The sequence below is a fragment of the Triturus cristatus genome, chromosome 8 (genome assembly GCF_964204655.1).
Source record: "Triturus cristatus chromosome 8, aTriCri1.1, whole genome shotgun sequence".
In the NCBI taxonomy this organism is placed as follows: domain Eukaryota; kingdom Metazoa; phylum Chordata; class Amphibia; order Caudata; family Salamandridae; genus Triturus; species Triturus cristatus.
The window spans coordinates 1,257,161,254-1,257,183,280 of record NC_140591.1 but is presented as its reverse complement, the minus strand read 5'-3'; positions in this window follow the sequence as shown (position 1 = coordinate 1,257,183,280).

Here is a 22,027-nt window from a genome sequence, read left to right as displayed (position 1 = left end):
GGCGTACTTCGCTTTTCCGGCACTTTTTGGGTGCCGTAAAAATATTGCCGTCCGGACAGCTGTCAGTTCGAATCGTACTTCCTGGTTCGTGAAACGCGGCATGAATGCGTCCCGACGTCACGTCGGTGCTGTCCCGGATCACATTGGTATGTATTTTTTCGTTGGTCGGTGTTTTTTACGATTCGTACGGAAATGGTGTTTCCGTGCGAATCGTACTTGCATGTTTGTAATGTTTTTTTCCCGGGTACGAGTCGGACGGAGAAAACGCTCCGACCGACGGTTCGTACCAGGTTTTTCCAGGATCGGAATCGGCCCCTTAATGTTATTAAAGTCATTATTAATTTTAATTTATTGGTATTTATAATTAATGTATTATTAATTCATTATTTAATTTAAAAAATGTATTTAATTGATAAGCAGGTTATTTTTAACCCCTACGCTATCCAACACTTTCCCTACTGTTGCACTCTCTGGAGGTGGAATAGCAGGTTTAACCCCTATGCTATCCAATCCTTTCCCTATTGTTGCACTCACTGGAGTCGGAGTAGTAATTTTTACCCCTACGCTATCCAACACTTTCCCTACTGTTGCACTCTCTGCAGTATGAATAGTAATTTGTACCCATAAACTATCCAACACTTTCCCTACTGTTGCACTTACTGAAGTGGGAATAGTAATTTTTACCCCTACGCTATCCAACACTTTCCGTAATGTTGCACTCTCTGGAGTTGGAATAGTAATTTTATTCCCTCCGCTATCCAATAATTTCTGTATTGTTTTAGTTAATGTAGTGTATAATTTATTTTGAAAAGATTAAACATATTGTAATGTTTTAATGTTATATATATTTTTTATATTTTTATTTATATTGGTTTTGTATGTGTATATATGTATTTATAATTTATAAAAAAAATAACAATTTATACATTATTAAAATAATTATTTATGAATAATTTTAAGTATATATATTACATTTTCTATGTATGTGTTTAATTTCTTTTAACATCATGGGGCCGATTCTAATCCTGGACTTTTATTTTACATACAAATCAGATCCGTATTTTCTTCCTTACAAATCGTACAAGTCCCTTTCAACCCGTGTAGTACGATTCAAATGGGAAAAATACATACAGATCGGCCCGATCCTTACAAATCGTATCGGGAAAAGCTGTACGACACGGACTTGTAAAAAAGACCATATAGGTGCCGATTCCGATCCTGGAGAAACCGGGTATGAACCGTCGATGGGAGCGTTTTCTCCGTCCGACTCGTACCCGCGAAATAAACATTACAAAAATGCAAGTACGATTCCCACGGAAACACCATTTCCGTACGAATCGTAAAAAAACACCGACCGACGAAAAAATACATACCAATGTGATCCGAGACAGTGCCGACGTGACGTCGGGACGCATTCAGGCTGCGGTTCACGAACCAGGAAGGTCAGAACAACACCCAGGGGCAAAGGGGGGGGCAGGGGCAGGACACATAACCCCCACCCAAGTCACAAATTACACATGCCCTGGACATACCTGACCTGCAGGACCTGGTCACCTCGAGGGGGTGGGGGCGTGTCCAGCAACGCAAGCGTCCGCCACAACGGAAGTGGATGTTGACACGAACCGGCAACACAACAATACCGGTACGTACCGTACACATGCCTTAAGAGCGTGGGTACAGGTCGTACCACGCCCACCACTACGTCGCCCCAACAATGGCGGTACGGCCCGTACCCACGTTCTAAAGGCCTGGGTACGGGCCGTACCAGCATTGTTGGGGTGATGTAGGGGTACGTGTGGTACGACCCGCACCCACGCTCTGAAGGGCTGGGTACGGTGCGTACCCCTACGGCACCCCATTGGGGTTCTGCACCGTACCCAGGCATTCAGAGCGTTGGTACGGGTCGTACCAGGCGTACCCCTACATCACCCCAACAATGCTGGTACGGCCCGTACCCAGGCCTTAAGAATGTGGGTACGGGCCGTACCGCCATTGTTGGGGTGACGTAGGGGTGGGCGTGGTACGACCCGTTCCCACGCTGCAAATCGTGGGTACGGGAATGTACGGAGCGTACCCCCACCCGTGTATGAATGCAGCATACCCCCACCCATGTATGAATGTAGCGTACCCACACCCCACCAGTGGATGTACGGAGCGTACCCACACCCGTGTATGAATGGAGCGTACCCCCACCCGTGTATGAATGGAGCATACCCACACCCCACCAGTGTATGTACGGAGCGTACCCACACCCGTGTATGAATGGAGCGTACCCCCACCCGTGTATGAATGGAGCGTACCCACACCCCACCAGTGTATGTACGGAGCGTACCCACACCCGTGTATGAATGGAGCGCACCCACACCCATGTATGAAACGAGCGTACCCACACCCCACCAGTGTATGTACGGAGAGTACCCCCACCCGTGTATGAATGGAGCGTACCCACACCCGTGTATGTCCCGACCGTACATGCCCAGACATAGGAGGGGTGGGTGCAGAGTCCTCCCAGCAGTGCCCAGACACAGGAGCGGTGTGTGCAGAGTCCTCCCAGCAGTGCCCAGACACAGGAGGGGTGTGTGCAGAGTCCTCCCAGCAGTGCCCAGACATAGGAGGGGTGGGTGCCTATCACTCCCAGCAGTGCCCAGACACAGGAGGGGTGTGTGCAGAGTCCTCCCAGCAGTGCTCAGACATAGGAGGGGTGGGTGCATATCACTCCCAGCAGTGCCCAGACACAGGAGGGGTGTGTGCAGAGTCCTCCCAGCAATGCCCAGACACAGGAGGGGTGTGTGCAGAGTCCTCCCAGCAGTGCCCAGACACAGGAGGGGTGTGTGCAGAGTCCTCCCAGCAGTGTCCAGACACAGGAGGGGTGGGTGCCTATCACTCCCAGCAGTGCCCAGACATATGAGGGGTGTGCGCAGAGTCCTCCCAGCAGTGCCCAGACACAGGAGGGGTGTGTGCAGGGTCCTCCCAGCAGTTTCCAGACACAGGAGGGGGGTGTGCAGAGTCCTCCCAGCAGTGCCCAGACACAGGAGGGGTGTGTGCAGAGTCCTCCCAGCAGTGCCCAGACATAGGAGGGGTGGGTGCCTATCACTCCAAGCAGTGCCCAGACACAGGAGGGGTGTGTGCAGAGTCCTCCCAGCAGTGCCCAGACACAGGAGGGGTGTGTGCAGAGTCCTCCCAGCAGTGCCCCGACACAGGAGGGGTGTGTGCAGAGTCCTCCCAGCAGTGCCCAGACACAGGAGGGGTGGGTGCCTATCACTCCCAGCAGTGCCCAGAGATAGGAGGGGTGTGTGCAGAGTCCTCCCAGCAGTGCCCAGACACCGGAGGGGTGTGTGCAGAGTCCTCCCAGCAGTGCCCAGAGATAGGAGGGGTGTGTGCAGAGTCCTCCCAGCAGTGCCCAGACACCGGAGGGGTGCGTGCAGAGTCCTCCCAGCAGTGCCCAGACACAGGAGGGGTGTGTGCAGAGTCCTCCCAGCAGTGCCCAGACACAGGAGGGGTGGGTGCCTATCACTCCCAGCAGTGCCCAGACATAGGAGGGGTGTGTGCAGAGTCCTCCCAGCAGTGCCCAGATACAGGAGAGGTGTGTGCAGAGTCCTCCCAGCAGTGCCCAGACATAGGAGGGGTGGGTGCCTATCACTCCCAGCAGTGCCAAGACACAGGAGGGGTGTGTGCAGAGTCCTCCCAGCAGTGCCCAGACATAGGAGGGGTGTGTGCAGAGTCCTCCCAGCAGTGCCCAGACACAGGAGGGGTGGGTGCCTATCACTCCCAGCAGTGCCCAGACACAGGAGGGGTGGATGCAGAGTCCTCAAAGCAGTGCCCATGGAAAAAAAAGGGTGCAGTACCCATAGATACAATGCCCACAGTAGTCAGTCAGGTGCTCAAAGACCCTGCAGAACACGTAACATGTGTGCGAGGCTGGGAGTACACACATGCATAGTGTGTAAAAGGGAACATGTCCACATGAAGTAACTTCAATATACTCCACACACAAGTACAGTGACCACCAAGGATGCCACAAATGATGCAGGTGGAGACATTGCCCAGCATGCATGGCCAAAGTAGAACGGATCTGTCACACACCAAGGATATGTAGACACAGCTCAGCACAACATTTAGGAAACACCCTGCAGGGAAGATGTCAGGGTCCACAGAGGAAGGAACACACCTTGGGACAATGTCACCATGCAGTAAGAGCATACATGAACCAAGTTATTTCGCAAATACCTTGTGATGGCACACAGATACCAGGGTCCATCCCATGAGCAGCACACCACTACATTTGCTAGACACCTAACACATTATCCCCACCCCAAACATGGAGCAGCACCACCAACAGCAATACCAGAAAAGCAGTAGTGTGCAAAGGGAAAAAAACATAGCTTTATTCAGCATAAAAAAACGATTTGTAATTAAAAGTTGAATATGTACAAGGCCCATAGGGCAGTCCTTAGTCCAATTCCTGGTGGGGGGCACATAGGGACGCGTGTCCCCTAGCTTGCCTGCACAGTTCATACCTCCTTTGCTTCCACAAGGGGGGGCATCATGTGGAGGGGAAGGACCAGGCACCGCAGGGACAGGAGGGGCAAGGGTAGGTGTTGTGGGTGCAAGGACGGAGGACTCCACCACAGGGGGTGGGGTAGCGCCAAAGGTGGAGGTCAGAATGGCGCTGCACACGGTTGCAAGGTCCCCCAGCGTCTCCCCTGCACCCAAAGGAACCACAGGCCCCAAGGAGGGGGGGGGTCGGAGGGATGAGTCGCAGCGCTACTGGGGGAGGGTGTGGACAGGGGGGGGACTCAACCACCCTGACCGGGGACTCCTTTGACCGCTTGCGGGGTGGTGTCACTTTGGGGCTCAGGGACAGAGCGGCCATGAAGGATTCTTTGGCGGAATACTGGCCAGGAGAGCTGAGGGGAGTGGATTTGGAGGTAGTGGGTTGTGATGAATGTGGACTCCCACTGTGGCTGCGTGTCTTCCGTTTGCCCCCCGACCCAGTGGGTGTGCCTACTTCACCCTGTGTGTGCGTGACAGGAGGTGTGCGCTTGGCTTTCCCTGGTGGTGTGGTGCCTGTATCTGGTGGGGTGCGTGCATGGCTACGTCTGGGTGTGCTTTGGACAGGCATGGGAATGGGAAGTGTGGATGGTGCAGGGGTAGGGTGGGGACGTAGCGCTGCAGGAGACCCACTGCTGCAGTCAGTGTCGAGTCAATGGACCTCAGAAACTGGTGTTGGTTAGACTGCGCAGCTGAGAAGCCCTCCATGTATGCCTCCATCTGGGTGAGCACTCGTGTGTGGCCATGGAGGACATTAAGCATCGCAGTCTGACCAACCTGCAACTGGCGCAGGATGTCCACAGACTCGGCATTGGCGGCAGCAGTGGAGACAGGGGCAGGGGGTGCGGTGCCTGGCAAGAAGGAGACACGTGGTGACCTAGCACGGCGGGAAGGGACCAGAGCAAGTGGGAGGCCGGTGATGGGAATCGAGGGGGCGGGTAGAGATCGAGTGCTGCTGCAGCTGTGGGAGCAGCCTCCACCCCCTCTGGGAGATCAGCCTCGGACCCGTCAGCGTCATAGTCGGTGGTGTTACTGGACAGGTCCTCTGCCTCACTCCCCTTGGCCTCCGTGCCACTCGATGCGCCAGACAAGACAGCACTGCTGCCCCTGGTGCCTGCTCCCTTCTCACGGTCCGTGCCAGTGTCTCCCTCGGAGTCCCCCGACGATACTGTGGGCAAGGTGAAGAGACAGGAAATGATCAGACACCTGTATACATATGTCACATGAGTCAAATCTACATAGGTGACAGTGCATAGCCTGAAAACCAACATGAGTAACATCTACAACACAAGGTGCATATGTAGGCCCTGCAACACCCAGCTGGTTGACCCACCATGCCATTAGAAACAATGGAGAGCATGACCCAACAGCAAATTACTTGATATCAAATAGGACAGAGGAGCCAGGCTCTGGGGACAATCGTGCACAGCATCTGTACCACATAGCGTTGACAAAAAAGGGATGAGCAGGAACCATGTCTATTAACTTTTTGCACATGCTGCAAAGCTAATACATTAAAACATGCACAACATGACTGGGTCACTGCACCTTGAGTGTATGTCCAGACAAACATCACACACAGGCCAGACCTAGCAGGGAGACTTCAGATTTGGACATGTAGGCCTTGCCCGCACAAAGCACCCCCTACCTGAGACAATGTGATTGTGACAGAGGAAGTACTTACACCTCTTACTCTGGGATAAAACACATGGCCTGTACTAAATCCTGATTGTACACAAACTACCCCTGGTGCGCCTGTCCACATATATCATTGACAATCAACCATCATCAGATTGTCGTTCCAAGACACACAGGCACTGCCCACTGTGAGTATGCACAAGCAAAATTGGGTCACACTGCACAGTGGACACATGTAGCACAGTTTACGTCAATACAGATGAGGCCAGGGTACAATGCCACAGAGCTTAACCTATGCCGAAGACACAGAAAATATCCACATAGTTGGATGACACACATGATACCTAGGAAAAGGTGCCCCAGGGCACGGTAGTGGCCACACACCTCCATGGTCCTGGATGGATATGACTGCAACTGAAGCAACCGTCCCTGCACTATGCATTAATCCCACTCATGGACATCATGTCAGAGGGCACAACATTGGACATGCATGCTGGAAGGCACTACACTTTAAAGACACACTCCTATGTTGGGACTCAGCATCAGTGCCAACTGACATGGACCCAACAATGACTGAACTGGCCAGGGCACAGCCAAGGTCCCAAAACCTGTTACACTCCACCCCCACACATGATGCTGCAAGCATTGGGCACTTGGATTGACTGCCAGCCTAGATTACCTTGTGCATGAGTGACTACACACAGACCAGGGAACACATGGCAAGGAGGGGAAGGGAGGAGGAACAGCACCGGTTTACTTTTGGGAACTGTTTATGCACTGCACATTTAAACCCTGGCAGTGTATCCATGCAACTGCGCACTTCCAAAAGCTGGTGACACACAACAAACACACATGTACCTACCCCCTTCCTGCTGCTGCTTCTCCTGTAAGCGCCTTTCCAAGTCGGGGAAGACCACCGCCAGCACACGCTTCTGGATGTGGGTCAGACGCCGGCGCCCACGGTTCTTCCGGATCTCAGGTGAGTCCCCCGGCAGGACCCGTGCAATCCTCCTCGTCCAACACCGGATATCCTGCCAGCATTTCCTCAACTGGGCTAGGCGCCGCTTCCGACCCTCCGTATTCCTCACGGCACTGACGGCTTGCTTCCATATCTCCCCCTTGGCATGGACGCCTACCTGTGAGGATGCAAAAGTGAGAATACTTTAATTCACCTGAGCAATGACACAGAGACACACATATTAACAAATTGTCTTCTTTGAACAGGCCATGGTATGCAGGCAACTCATTGCACATTTGTCATAGGGACATAATCCACTGTGGAAGGCAAAATGCACTACGTGGCATTGAAAGTACACAGGTGGCATGAGGGGTGCCACACATTCAATGATCCTGGATCACACTGTGCATCACAAGCTACACAAGGATTATGTACAGCACCTCAAAGCAGTCACATGCCCCAGCCCACTGGCGCTACCTCAGCAGAGTACACAGACACACACAGGCACAGGACAATCACCTGCCATTGCCAACTGCGGGTACAAACCTCACTCTGCCCATGTGCCACTAGACTGGGGGGTGTCACAGGTGTGGGGCTGGCTCAGCACGGCAGTCACACAGCACTGCTCCCTGCTCACATCACATGGGCAGGGTATATCCATCCCTCATGCAGCTGGTGTGCAACACTCCCCATATGCACTCACCCACATGACAGGGGACTTATACACACACCAATGTCCAGGGGATGAACACATCATTTGGACACTCACAGCACAGGTACACTAAACAAACACACATCTATGGGTACTGTCACCTGTCATACTGGGGGGACCACAGAATCACATCAGGACTGTAGCAACAACATTCCCAGGAGGAGTAGCCAGGCAGAATGTGGCATGCACCATGCATTGATTGTCACAGTAAGCACAATGCAAGTGAGGAGTGCACACAGGAACCACAGCATGCTCTGCATGGGAGACATGAGGCCTTCCCAACCCTGTGACCCACTCCAAACAACATTGCATGTCTGTCACACAGGGACACAATGGCAGAAGTCACAGTCACAAAAAAGGGGCACAGTCTAAGCTAGTGGAGTCTGCACTCACCTGCTCCCCTGGTCGACCATACAGCATGGTGTACTGTGGGAGGATCACATCCACCAATGCCATATTCTCCTCCATGGTGAATGGCTGAGCCCTCTCCACATACCTGGACATGGTGCCAGAGGAATCACGAGCAGCAGCAGTGTTGTGGGATGAAAGGATGTGCAGGCAAGTGCTCTCTCATGGGACCTGGCTGCCTTATATCTGCCTTGCTGGCCTGTTTCATTTACAGGAGTACAGAGTAATTGGTCAGTCACATTAGCATCCTACGTTTCCTCCAATCCCTTCAAACCTACCCCAGTGAGTTGTTTTGCATGGTTTAAAAATTGAGCATGATGTCAAGTCAACAACCACTTTGCAACAAAGTATTTTGTTTCCAACCGGCTGCTGCTGGCCACCTGATGTAATAATTCAAACTTTTAACTGGGTCTCCATGACAACCAGCATGCATTTAGGCCCTTATACTTGTCCCTCATGTGTCCCCTATGTTATTTCAATATTTACACACAGGTACGGTCCGTTCCATGGCCCTAGGGCACCCCAAATGCAGTGATACGGACCGTACACGCGTGTGTAGGGTCCCTATCACTATGGGAGTGCTGGCGTATGCGTACGCCACAGTGATACGGACCGTACATGCATGTGTAGGGTCCCTATCATTATGGGAGTGCTGGCGTATGCGTACGTCACAGTGATACGGACCGTACACGCGTGTGTAGGGTCCCTATCACTATGGGAGTGCTGGCGTATGCGTACGCCACAGTGATACGGACCGTACACGCGTGTGTAGGGTCCGTATCACTATGGGAGTGCTGGCGTATACGTACGCCATAGTGATACAGACCGACCCTACACATGCGTGTACGGTCCGTATCACTGTGGCGGACGTATACGCCAGCACTCCCATAGTGATAGGGACCCTACACACGCGTGTACGGTCCGTATCACTGTGGCGTACGCATACGCCAGCACTCCAATAGTGATAGGGACCCTACACACGCCCTCAGAGCATATGTACGGTGTGGTTCACACCTGACAGTGGTGACAGGCGGCACACAGAAAGGAATTGAGCTGTCATACTTGGCCAAGGCTGGACATCAAGGCATTGTCTGTGCAGTACTACATGTGCCGGGCACAGGTGGGTCAGGCTGTGATGTGGCACTATACTCCTGAGGTGTGAAGCTAATAAAAGTATGATGAGCTGTGTACACATCTCATGTGTGATGGTGCCCTATGTGCCACACATCCCCTTCACTCCTTTGACATGTGTGCATGTAGTACAGACTTGTTGAGCCATGCGTCACTGGCATGGCACAGTCACCGACACCCGCAAATGTCCCCTGATGCCAGGTACACGGAATATTACCCCTGACATGTGAATGCCCGCGTTGCACGCTGTAACTATGTCATGTGTGTGTCATGTGTTCCCATAGGTTTGCTGTAGGTGTTTGGTCAAATGCATCTGCAGTTGCTGCAACCAACATGTGTCTGTGTGTAGATGGGCATGGCACACTGTTACGCACACCAGCACACATGTGTAATCCGATGTAAGGTGTGTATGTATGCATCGACACAGAGTTTCAAAACAAGGACATATCTGCATACTCTCAATGTATGTGTGAACAGTCTTGACATGTAATCCTTCATGGCAAGGTGTGTGGTCTGTCCTTTTTCTATGACATGTGACCTGTGCCTCTAGTGTTCCGCAACCTGTCTGTACAATAAACATCCTTCTTCTGCACATATTTGGATGTCTGTAACTCCTGTAATGCGTCTGTCTGCTCACTTACACTGGCCCACAGCTAGTTTCATGGCATGGCATATTGAGGTTGAGAATCAACGTTTGTAGCTGGCTCTTGGTAGGAGTGTCACCTGCCTGGCATACGTCTCCAGGGCATATTGCACAGACCTGACTCTGTATGTAGCTTATGTGTATTGCCTGTTGAACATGTGCTCAGTACATTGACATTGGTGGTGTACTGTACTCACTCTTCGTTGTCCCTTCTAACTCACTGCAGGGCTCCGCCTCTCCCTCGACCAATTCCGGACTTGGCTGACCTGAGGGAACATGACTGTATACGCCGCTACCGCTTCCCCCAACGTTTGATTGAGGACTTGACGACACGGCTGGCACCACACCTCCAACCACTACACAGGTATCCTACTGCACTGACACCCAGGATGAAGGTGATGGCAGCCCTACATTTCTTTGCCACGGGTACCTTTCAACATACCATTGCCCATGTTGGTGGCATGTCCCAAACCATGTTCAGCCGTGTTCTGCATGATTTTTTAGAGGCCATGTTGGATCACCTGGATGAGTTGATAAAATTCCCAACTCCTGAGAAGTTGACAGGTGTCAAGCGTGAGTTCTATGCCCTGGGAGGGATGCCCCATGTCATTGGGTCCATAGATGGAACACATGTGGCTTTGGTGCCACCACAGGCACAGGAGGTAGCGTATAGGAACCGCAAGCATTACCACTCCATTAATGCCCTTGTGGTGTGTCTTGCCAACATGGTGATTTCACATGTCTGTGCTCGTTTTCCAGGATCAGCACACGATGCCTACATCATGAGGCGTAGCAGGGTGCCTGAAATGATGCTGCAACTGCGCAACGAACTAGCATGTATTGTTGGTGGGTATACTCTGGCAGTCCTGTATTGAACGTCATCTCCCTGTCTTACTGATTCTCCTGACCCACTGTTGTCCATGATGTTTCCATGTAGGGGACGCTGGCTATCCCAACATGCCATGGCTGATCACACCTCTCCGCAACCCCAGCACGGCTGCCGATCACCGCTACAACAACGCCCATGGGCGGACCAGGCGATTGATAGAGAGGACGTTTGGCCTCCTGAAGAGCCGATTCCGTTGCCTCCACAAGACCGGTGGCTCACTCCCATATGCACCGGTGAAGGTCTGCAAGATCTTCCTCGTGTGCTGCATGCTGCACAACATGGCAGTGGAGAAAGCTGTGCCACTCATCCTGGATCCAGATGAGCAGGACTATCCACCCGTGGAGGATGAAGGGCTTGGTCACGAGGCAAGTGATGTGGAGGAGGAGGAGGCGGTAGAGGACATCCGGAGTCGGCTCATATGCAACTTCTTTGCTTAGTGATGAGTTCCAGTGTCTGAGTGTGCACGCATTGGGCCGTGTGTGGCATGTGTTGCAATGTGTGTGTCCATCTGCATGTCTGCCAAGTGAGTCAGAGGTGTGTTTGGATGTGTCACTCGAGTGATGGTGCAATGGAAGAATGTTTTTCCAGAGTCATCATTGTCATCTAGCATGTTGACAACCTTATACGTGTCGAGTACATGCACATGCATGCAGATGTGCTTCTTTTGGCTGACTTCTGGTGTGTCTCTCATCCACAGGTACTTGCGCATGCTGTCTGCTGGTGGCATTGTTGTGCTCCTGCTATTCCTCATGAACACACCAACATGTGCTGAATCAGCGTTACATGCAGGGACACGTTTGAAAATCTTCTTAGGGTAAGGGATGCAGCACGGCTTTTTGGGAGTGGTATTTGTTTTGAATGTGTGTGCACTGCTCCTGTTCATGTTTGGATACTTTACCAACATGTAGAATCACCATGGGGCACATGACATGGAGCTGAATTCACCTGAATTGATGGTCAGACTTGGTGACAGTCATCTGTAATGGGATTGTGGATTGTGATGAAGCCATCAATGTGTGTAACACTGCCCTCGGAAACATACAGGTTGCACCGGGTTGACATGGTGTGTGAATTCCCCATTAGGGGCTCAATGGTGTATAGCAGCCTCTCCGTGAGCAGCAGGGGGTGTTTAGCTGTAACCCGTCACTTGTGTGCCAGTGCCATGGATTTCCAGCATCTGTGGTGCAAAGGGGGGTGCCAGTGTTGGTCCCACGTGTTCATCCACATGACCTGTGTATGTGTTGACAGAGTTGCATTAGCATTCCGACACACATGAGTAATAAAGGTGTCCCTCTGCCTCCAAGGTGCCTCATCTCTGTCAATGGTGGTCTGTTGCCACTGTGCATGCGGCATGTCTGGCATTGTTCTCAGAGATGGTGCATATGAGTCTATGTGTAGAGTAGCAAGATGCAAGCTGTTTGTCAGGGATTAGAATCTGTATTGTGCATGATGTCCATGGCTGTGTAGGTATTGTGGCATGTCAGTATCCACGACGGCCACTGTGCTGCATGTGAATCCATTGTGTGTGTGTGTGTGCCATGTTGAACCAGACATTCCTTCCTTGACATACACCTTTTGCATAGTTCCTTCCCGAGATCCTTGTCTTTGTGTGCTACTTGTGGCATTGTTTTCTTGACATGGCGCATGATGCTGCAGGCCCTGCAGCAAGGGCATCCAGTGTCCACGCAAACGAGCTGGTGTTCATCATGGATTGCTTGCTGATATGTGCTATGCTGATCAGCAGCATCTGTGCCTCAGGCGGCAGCACGCTCTGCATTATGCACAAGATCCCCAGTTCCATCAACCTCAAGGCAAGAGGGAGACCATCCCCCAGGTCAACTACGACATCCGTGTCTAATCCTACCCTGCACTCTACGGACATGTGCGTTACAAATCCCATGATACTTGTCCACATCCAGGGTGCATCTGCACAGCTCTGCTTCTACATCCGGCGACCAGGCCACATCAACGTCCAACAGAGATGGGGGAGTGGATCACTGCCAGCTGCAGGATGACCTTCTCAATCCACGCACACACTCAGGATGCAGCCCACAACAACAACACAACCTTGTGGCACTGTGATCCAACACCCCATTGTGCCATCTCCATGCATCCAACCTTGCCCGGCCCACCATTCTCCACATCCACCTGACTCAAGCATACAGGACATGATTCTGCCACATGTCTACACATACCTGGGACTCCCACCCCAGGACACTCCACATGATCCCTGACCTCTGCGCATGACTGTTGCTCTTCTAAATAGGTCTGTAGGCACAGTTGTGCGGCCACCCCCTCAGCTGGTCGGGCCCATCACGGGTGAGTATGGTGCTCCATGTCTGTCTTGGATGATACATTGTGACCCATGTGTGTCCTGTGCCAGACTCAGACCCCAGGGTATGGATGGTTGGAGTTACTACTGAAATCAGGCATGGTTTGACTTTACAACACACACATGTAGTGGAATAATGCAAAATGACGGCATCATCTGGTGATTTTGATGATTTTTATTTGTGGTGGGGCACGTGTTTGGGGGGATGACAAGAGGTGCTTGGCGGGAGTGTAGAATCTAAAGTTCACAGGGGGAGTTGGTATCCTTGCCATTGACAGTCATCAGAGTCTATGCCACAGTCTTTGTCTACATTGGTCAGACAGTGACCAGCAAGGCCATGTGGAAGAGAATGTCATTTGCTGATGTGCTGCTGTTGGGCCAGAGGGCCAGGTGTCAGGGCAGGTGACCTGCGAGATGGTGATGTTCCGCTGACTCTCACGGTCTTTTGCGTGGACGACCCACCCTCCTGCGGGGACCCTCAGAAGCAGGTCGTGACGATGCGTGGGATGCTCCGTCAGATGAATCCTCCTCATCCTGATCCCTCCCTGTGGGTGGTGATGTTCTACGCCTGGTGGCACAGGGAGGGTTGCCCATGTTTTTGGCAATCCGACGGAGTACACGGGTCATGTCCGTTTGCACCGCCACGAGCTCAGCCAGTCTTGCCTCCATCCGTCCTTGGTGTAGCTGTTGACTAGCATGTTGCTCGGCCTGCAGGGTCTTCATCTCCTCGAGGGTGGACACAACCTGGCTGATGCCCCTGGTGTCACGCCGGTATGAGTCGAGGATGGTGCTGACGTGTGACATTACCGGTTCCTGAGCCAACTGATCAGGTTCGCGCCTCCGCCGTCCTCCACTCCCACCACCCCTGCCCACTTGCGCCTGGCCTGCCGTTGTGGGCACATCGGGTCTCCGGGACCCCTGAGGGATGGCATTTGCGGTGTCGCCTGCCTCCTCCTGGGTTCCCAGAGCACCTTGTCCCTCGTGGACAGACTGGCTGTGTTGTTGTGTGCGGGCAGGGCTCCTGGGTGTCTCCTGGGATGTGGCAGGAATGGGGGTGGTGGTTGGCAAAGTTGTACCTGACGCAGGTGCTGCAGGTGGTTGGACACCAGAGGGGCCAGGTTGGTCTGGGTCATCCACGGAGTGGTGAGATTTGTCGCTGCCGGTGGGGTCCTCTTCACGCAGAGCCTGGTCCTGTGAGTCTTCCCCCCCAGTGTGGGGGGGGAGATAGACGACGTTGACCCGTGTGTGAGAGAGACAGTGTTAATTGTGTTACATGCGACATCCATGTTTCATTCATTTTTGATTAGGCACAGTTCCTCTGGGTGATTGGATTTGGCTAGCATTCCTCTCACAGTGCACTTGTGCAAGGGTATGTCCCTTGGCCACAGCTTTCGATACTTTACCTATGTGTGACACAATCTTAGTTGATGCATCTTTTGGGAACGCAGTCAGCAGTGTAGTGAGCGGGCGTAGCAAGCCATGCAGAGCCGCCTTACGTGTTGCACTGTACGTGGCCAAATGGGGTTTTTTCCATGCGATTTGAGAATGCAGGTAGGTAAATTAACAATTTGTGACAGGGTTCTGACAAGCACAGTGGGTGGGTATACTGGGTGTAATGATCTGTTTGTGCCTGCAGCACGGATGTACTCGTGCACAGATTGACACATGGCCCAGTGTTTATCAAAGGTTGAAGGGGGGGTTCACGCACTGCCAAACCTTGTCTACATGCACACAGTCCACCTGCTGACGAGCGGACATGGCCACACCACCCAAGGGTGATTTGGTCTCCCTCTGTCTCCCTTTCTCCCTCCCTCTGTCAGCCTCCTCCCACTATCCGTCTCCCTCTGTCTCCCTTTCTCCCTTTCTCCCTCCCTCTGTCAGCCTCCTCCCACTGTCCGTCTCCCTCTGTCTCCCTTTCTCCCTCCCTCTGTCAGCCTCCTACCACTGTCCATCTCCCTTTCTCCCTCCCTCTGTCAGCCTCCTCCCACTGTCCATCTCCCTCTGTCTCCCTTTCTCCCTCCCTCTGTCAGCCTCCTCCCTCCCTCTGTCTGTCTCCCTGTGTCCACCTCTGTCTCTGTCCCTCTCTCTGCCCCTCTCCCTCCCTCTGTGTGTCACCCTCTGTCACCTCAGCCCAGCTTCCTGGGCACACACAGTTTGCAGGTCTTTCAAAGGCCATTGGCTTGTTCATGTGGGTTTGTTTCTTCTCTGCGGGCACCCATTGGGCGGAGTGTCTGAGTCTGCGCTGCTGCTGTGGCGGTGTGTGCTGACACTCTTTCAGAGTGACGCGTCTTCATTAGCTGCTGTTATGTGCAAATTGTGCCTTCATACCCATGTCGTCCTGCAACGCGGCCACCATTAGCAGGCAAAACAGTACTGTCTGGGGACACACTGTTTGTATGGCTGTGCCCTAAGCCATATGGGCTGAGGGCATTGTTGCTCTATGTTAGTTTTGAGGCCCACCCTCCCGGCATTGGGGACATCCTGTCTTGTGTTGGTGTTTTGTGTGGCCTGTGACTTGCCATGGCCTTGCTTGGGGCATGGGGCATGGAGGCGCTAGTGGCATGTGTGTGTTTTTGGAGTGTGGTTGTGTACGGTGCAGGCTTTGGGGGGGTTGCGTGCATGATTGGTATTTTGGTTGTGTATGGCGTTCCCCCATGTGAGGTGAGTTGTTTGTGTACTCACCAGGCTCTCGGACTCCTTCTACTCCGTTTACTCTCACCGGCGGCAACGTGGCCATCACCTTCTCCTCCCAGGGATGGTAGTGTACCGGTCTGCGGGCCGGCCCTCGTCCAGTGATGTTGGCCTGGTTTTGCTCGTCCGTCATTTTGCGGCGGACCGTCCTCCGCAGATCATACCACCTGACAAGCACAGTGGGTGGGTATACTGGGTGTAATGATCTGTTTGTGCCTGCAGCACGGATGTACTCGTGCACAGATTGACACATGGCCCAGTGTTTATCAAAGGTTGAAGGGGGGGTTCACGCACTGCCAAACCTTGTCTACATGCACACAGTCCACCTGCTGACGAGCGGACATGGCCACACCACCCAAGGGTGATTTGGTCTCCCTCTGTCTCCCTTTCTCCCTCCCTCTGTCAGCCTCCTCCCACTATCCGTCTCCCTCTGTCTCCCTTTCTCCCTTTCTCCCTCCCTCTGTCAGCCTCCTCCCACTGTCCGTCTCCCTCTGTCTCCCTTTCTCCCTCCCTCTGTCAGCCTCCTACCACTGTCCATCTCCCTTTCTCCCTCCCTCTGTCAGCCTCCTCCCACTGTCCATCTCCCTCTGTCTCCCTTTCTCCCTCCCTCTGTCAGCCTCCTCCCTCCCTCTGTCTGTCTCCCTGTGTCCACCTCTGTCTCTGTCCCTCTCTCTGCCCCTCTCCCTCCCTCTGTGTGTCACCCTCTGTCACCTCAGCCCAGCTTCCTGGGCACACACAGTTTGCAGGTCTTTCAAAGGCCATTGGCTTGTTCATGTGGGTTTGTTTCTTCTCTGCGGGCACCCATTGGGCGGAGTGTCTGAGTCTGCGCTGCTGCTGTGGCGGTGTGTGCTGACACTCTTTCAGAGTGACGCGTCTTCATTAGCTGCTGTTATGTGCAAATTGTGCCTTCATACCCATGTCGTCCTGCAACGCGGCCACCATTAGCAGGCAAAACAGTACTGTCTGGGGACACACTGTTTGTATGGCTGTGCCCTAAGCCATATGGGCTGAGGGCATTGTTGCTCTATGTTAGTTTTGAGGCCCACCCTCCCGGCATTGGGGACATCCTGTCTTGTGTTGGTGTTTTGTGTGGCCTGTGACTTGCCATGGCCTTGCTTGGGGCATGGGGCATGGAGGCGCTAGTGGCATGTGTGTGTTTTTGGAGTGTGGTTGTGTACGGTGCAGGCTTTGGGGGGGTTGCGTGCATGATTGGTATTTTGGTTGTGTATGGCGTTCCCCCATGTGAGGTGAGTTGTTTGTGTACTCACCAGGCTCTCGGACTCCTTCTACTCCGTTTACTCTCACCGGCGGCAACGTGGCCATCACCTTCTCCTCCCAGGGATGGTAGTGTACCGGTCTGCGGGCCGGCCCTCGTCCAGTGATGTTGGCCTGGTTTTGCTCGTCCGTCATTTTGCGGCGGACCGTCCTCCGCAGATCATACCACCTGGCTTGGCACTCATGCCTGGTCCTTCTGGTGGACCCAACAGCATTCACAGAATTGACTATCCTCTCCCACATGGCAGATTTTTCGGATATGCTGGTCCGTCTGACCAATGTTCCAAAGAGCTGTGGCTCGACTCTGACGATTTCGTCGACAAGGACCTCCAGCTCCTCCTTTGTGAACTTTGGATTCTTGTTAGTGGGCATGGTGTGGGGTCTGGGTGTGGATGGTTGTGGGGGTGTGGGGGTGGATGGTTGTGGGTGTGTGAGTGTGGTTGTGCAGGTGTGTGTGTGTGAATGTGATGAGGGGGTGTTTGTGATGGTGGTTGTGTGAAGGAGTGCAAGTGTAAGGTGTATTGATGTATGTAGTATGGTGCAGTGCGTTGTCTCTGTGGTCTGGCAGTAGGGGATCTGTTGCAAAGGATCATGGTTTGTGTGTGCTGGGCCTTTTTATTGGTCCATTTGTGGGTGTGGCTGTGTTTGAACTTTGGGTGGGTGTGTTATAAGGAGTGGTAGTGGTTTGGGCCTCTGTTTAGCTGTTTGTCAGTTGCAGGTCAGTGTATAGGATGTATTTGGGCTTGTTTTGTTGGATATGTTTTGAGGTGTTGTGTGCATCGAATTGACTCTCCTTGTGTTTTTTTGGTTTGTCCTGGTTCAGTACGAGTGTTTTTTGCATCTGTACGGTGCGTACATGGGCCATGTTGTTGTACAGTGCTGTCCTTTGCTATGGCTTAGTACGACTCGTACATGCGCGATGTTGGGTAAGGGTGCTGGTGTGTGGGCCTGGGGTAGGGTGCGTACAGACACGGGCAGGGTGTTGGTCCGCACCGTCCATCGGTGATGGTGTTTCGCACCGTACATACAGGGGGGGCTGGGTGTACGCTCCGTACATACACTGGTGGGGTGTGGGTACGGTCTGTACATACACGGGTGGGGGTACGCTCCATACATACATGGGTGGGGAGTTGGTACGCTCCATGCATACACGGGTGGGGATACGGTCCGTACATACACGGGTGGGGGTACGGTCCGTACATACACTGGTGGGGTGTGGGTACGGTCCGTACATACATGGGTGGGGGTACGCTCCATACATACAAGGGTGGGGAGTTGGTACGCTCCATGCATACATGGGTGGGGGTACGGTCCATACATACACGGGTGGGGGTACAGTCCGTACATACACTGGTGGGGTGTTGGTATGCTCCATGCATACACGGGTGGGGGTACGGTCCGTACATACACGGGTGGGGGTATGGTCCGTTCATACACTGGTGGGGTGTGGGTACGGTCCGTACATACACGGGTGGGGGTACGCTCCATACATACACTGGTGGGGTGTTGGTACGCTCCATGCATACACGGGTGGGTGTACGGTCCGTACATACACGGGTGGGGGTACGGTCTGTACATACACTGGTGGGGTGTGGATACAGTCCGTACATACACGGGTGGGGGTAGCTCCATACATACACGGGTGGGGAGTTGGTACGCTCCATGCATACACGGGTGGGGGTACGGTCCGTACATACACGGGTGGGGGTACGGTCCGTACATACACTGGTGGGGTGTTGGTACGCTCCATGCATACACGGGTGGGGGTATGGTCTGTACATACACGGGTGGGGGTACGGTCTGTACATACACTGGTGGGGTGTGGGTACGGTCCGTACATACACGGGTGGGGGTACGCTCCATACATACACGGGTGGGGTGTTGGTACGCTCCATTCATACACGGGTGGGGGTACGGTCCATACATACACGGGTGGGATGTGGGTACACTACATACATACACGGGTGGGGTGTGGGTACGCTCCATGCATACACGGGTAGAGGTACGGTCCGTACATACACAGGTGGGGGTACGCTCCATACATACACTGGTGGGGGTTCAGAGCATACATCCGTGGCCGGGGGGCGTTTGGTGCGTACATGCGGGGGATGGGGGTGTTCGGCGCGTACATACGAGGGCTGGGGGGGTGTTCTGCGCGTACATACGGGGTCTGGGGTGGGGTGTTCGGCGCGTATGCGGGCACATGTCTCCATGGTTGCTATAGGAGTTCGGTCCGTACGGTGTTGTCTCCATACAGTTGTAAAATCGAAAGGACGGGAGTGATCGTACTTGCGCGGTCGGACTTCATTTTTCTGAATCGTACGGTAAACCGTCCGGGGATGTGTCGGACACATTTTCCGACCCGAGGACGTGTGGGGAAATTTTCCCAATGTGATTCGTATGGACTTTTTCCCATGCGAATCGTACTTGGCAGTTTGTACGCTACTTGTACGATTCGTACGGTAAAAAATCTGGATACGATTCGTATGGGGAAAATTTTTCCAGGATCGGAATTGACCCCATAATTTGTAAAAGGGCTGTACAACCCGTCAAGTACAATTCGTACCGGGTTGTCAGCATGCGATTTGTATGGAAAATGGCCTGTATACGGGGAACGACTCGTACCAGGCTACGAAGCGAACCCCTATACGCCTCGTACCCTGGTATGACTCGTTCTGGGGGTACGACTCGTACCGGGGTACGGGTCGTATAGGGGTATGAGGCATACAGGGGTCCCCCCACATGCGAGGCATGTGTATGGAGCGTACCCCAACATCGTACATGTACGCACCGTACATACGCGATTATGGGGTCCGCACCGTACATACGCACTTTTGGGGTACGGTGCGTACACAAGCGATTTTGGGGTACGGTGCTTGTACAGTGCGTACACGACCAGTACCCCTTCAGCGCGTATATATGCACCGTACCCCACTTTCCGTGTCATCGGTACGCTCCGTACATACGCACCGTAGCCCTGTATTCATGGGGTGTATGATGCGTACATGGGGGGTCCGTCTCATACTGTTTTCGGGGCGTACAATGTTTTCCTGGCACTTTTGGGCTCCTGTAAAAAAAGAGCCGTACGGAGTGCCGTTTGTACGAATCGTACTTGACGGGTTGTAAACTGCCGCCGGGAATACATGTGAACGTCGCGTACAGGCCAATCCGAATCGGAATCGCTTGTATATACGAGTTGTATGGTCTTTTTTACAATTTGTATGGAGAGCGTCTATTTGTACGGATCGTACTTCCTAGGTTGTAGGGGAATCCTTACAAGAACGAGTTGTATGGGGAAAACGCTCCATACCACGATTTGTACAGCGTTTTTCCAGGATCGGAATCGGCCCCCATATGTATTAGTTATGATTTGTAAACATTTTTAAATATGTTTAAACATGTTTCTTTTAATTATATGTATTATTTACTTTATTTTACATTATTTTTTTTACTTAAAAAATGATATTTTTAACAACGATATTTTTGACAACTATATTTTTTTCTCGATATTTTTGTACTTACCATGATGTAGATAGGATGTCGATATTCCTGACTTCTATATTTTTGTCACAATATTTTTGTACCTCGATATTGTGGTAGTTGATATTTTGTCAGTGATTCCAGGAGGATTCAGGAATTTCAGATAATTGGTGGCTTACTGTCTCTATTTTTAAGATGGCCTGGCCAAGGCTGGTGTGCCAGGCTGTGCCTGTCTGCTCAAAAACGGACTTCAGTTGATGTCTAAGTTAGTCTTCCAGAGCCCTCAAGGTCATAATGTATAACTTTATCAGGTCACCGTGGCCTGTTAGTCCGGTCTCTGAAGGCTAAGCTCCAATCTTAGCCTTAACTTTCTTGCTGCTCACTGAATATATGTACACATGTATAGGTTTTTGCCACTTCTCTGCCAAACAGTACATAGAACTTCACTCCTGTAGTCCTACGTTTTAGGTGTAAATATGGGGGTGGCAAGGGGGAAGGGCTGGAAAAAGGGAATATCTACTACAAAGTGGGAGGAGTAAAGGAAAAAATAATGAGGGACTTAGGGGTGGACATACAAAAGAAAAAACACACTTAGAAATGTAAAATCTGTTCCAGTTCAGTAAAGGTACACCAATATCTACTCTAATTGTACTAGCCAAAACAGGGACAAATCTACTCAAGCCAAGACTTGATGTATATCATGGACTTCGCATGGCCACTCACAGGTACTATAAATATATAACTAGAAATAAACTGAGGCAGGGAATAAATCTTCCAGCATAAAGCCCAGTACGTTGACAGAAAACATGTAACATACCTTTAAATATTTCATATACCCACATTGCACAAATCTTGCAAATGATTTTAAAAAATACATTAAAAAACCTAACATTATTGTAAAATGGCCATATTTGTTTAGGCATTGCATGTACACATGTAAATCACATTATACAACTGTAGGAAATGCAAAACATTTAAATAAAAAAACCTAAAAAAGTAATAAATGTAAACATTCCACACATCCATACACATAACATTACACAACTATAAAAAGACACCAAAAACGAAAGTTTTAAAAATATATAATAGATGAATGCAAAAATGTACATATAACTGTAAACATTGTGGGCATGATAAAAAATTACATTCCAAAATATAAACATAACAGATGCACATACTTACATATATATATAAATTAATAATGAAATAAAACATACTACTCATCTCATATCTGAGAGAGTACAGATACCATAAGACACATCAAAACACATTGCATGTTCCAAACAAACACATGCACATAACAGGGAAGAGGTGTGGGG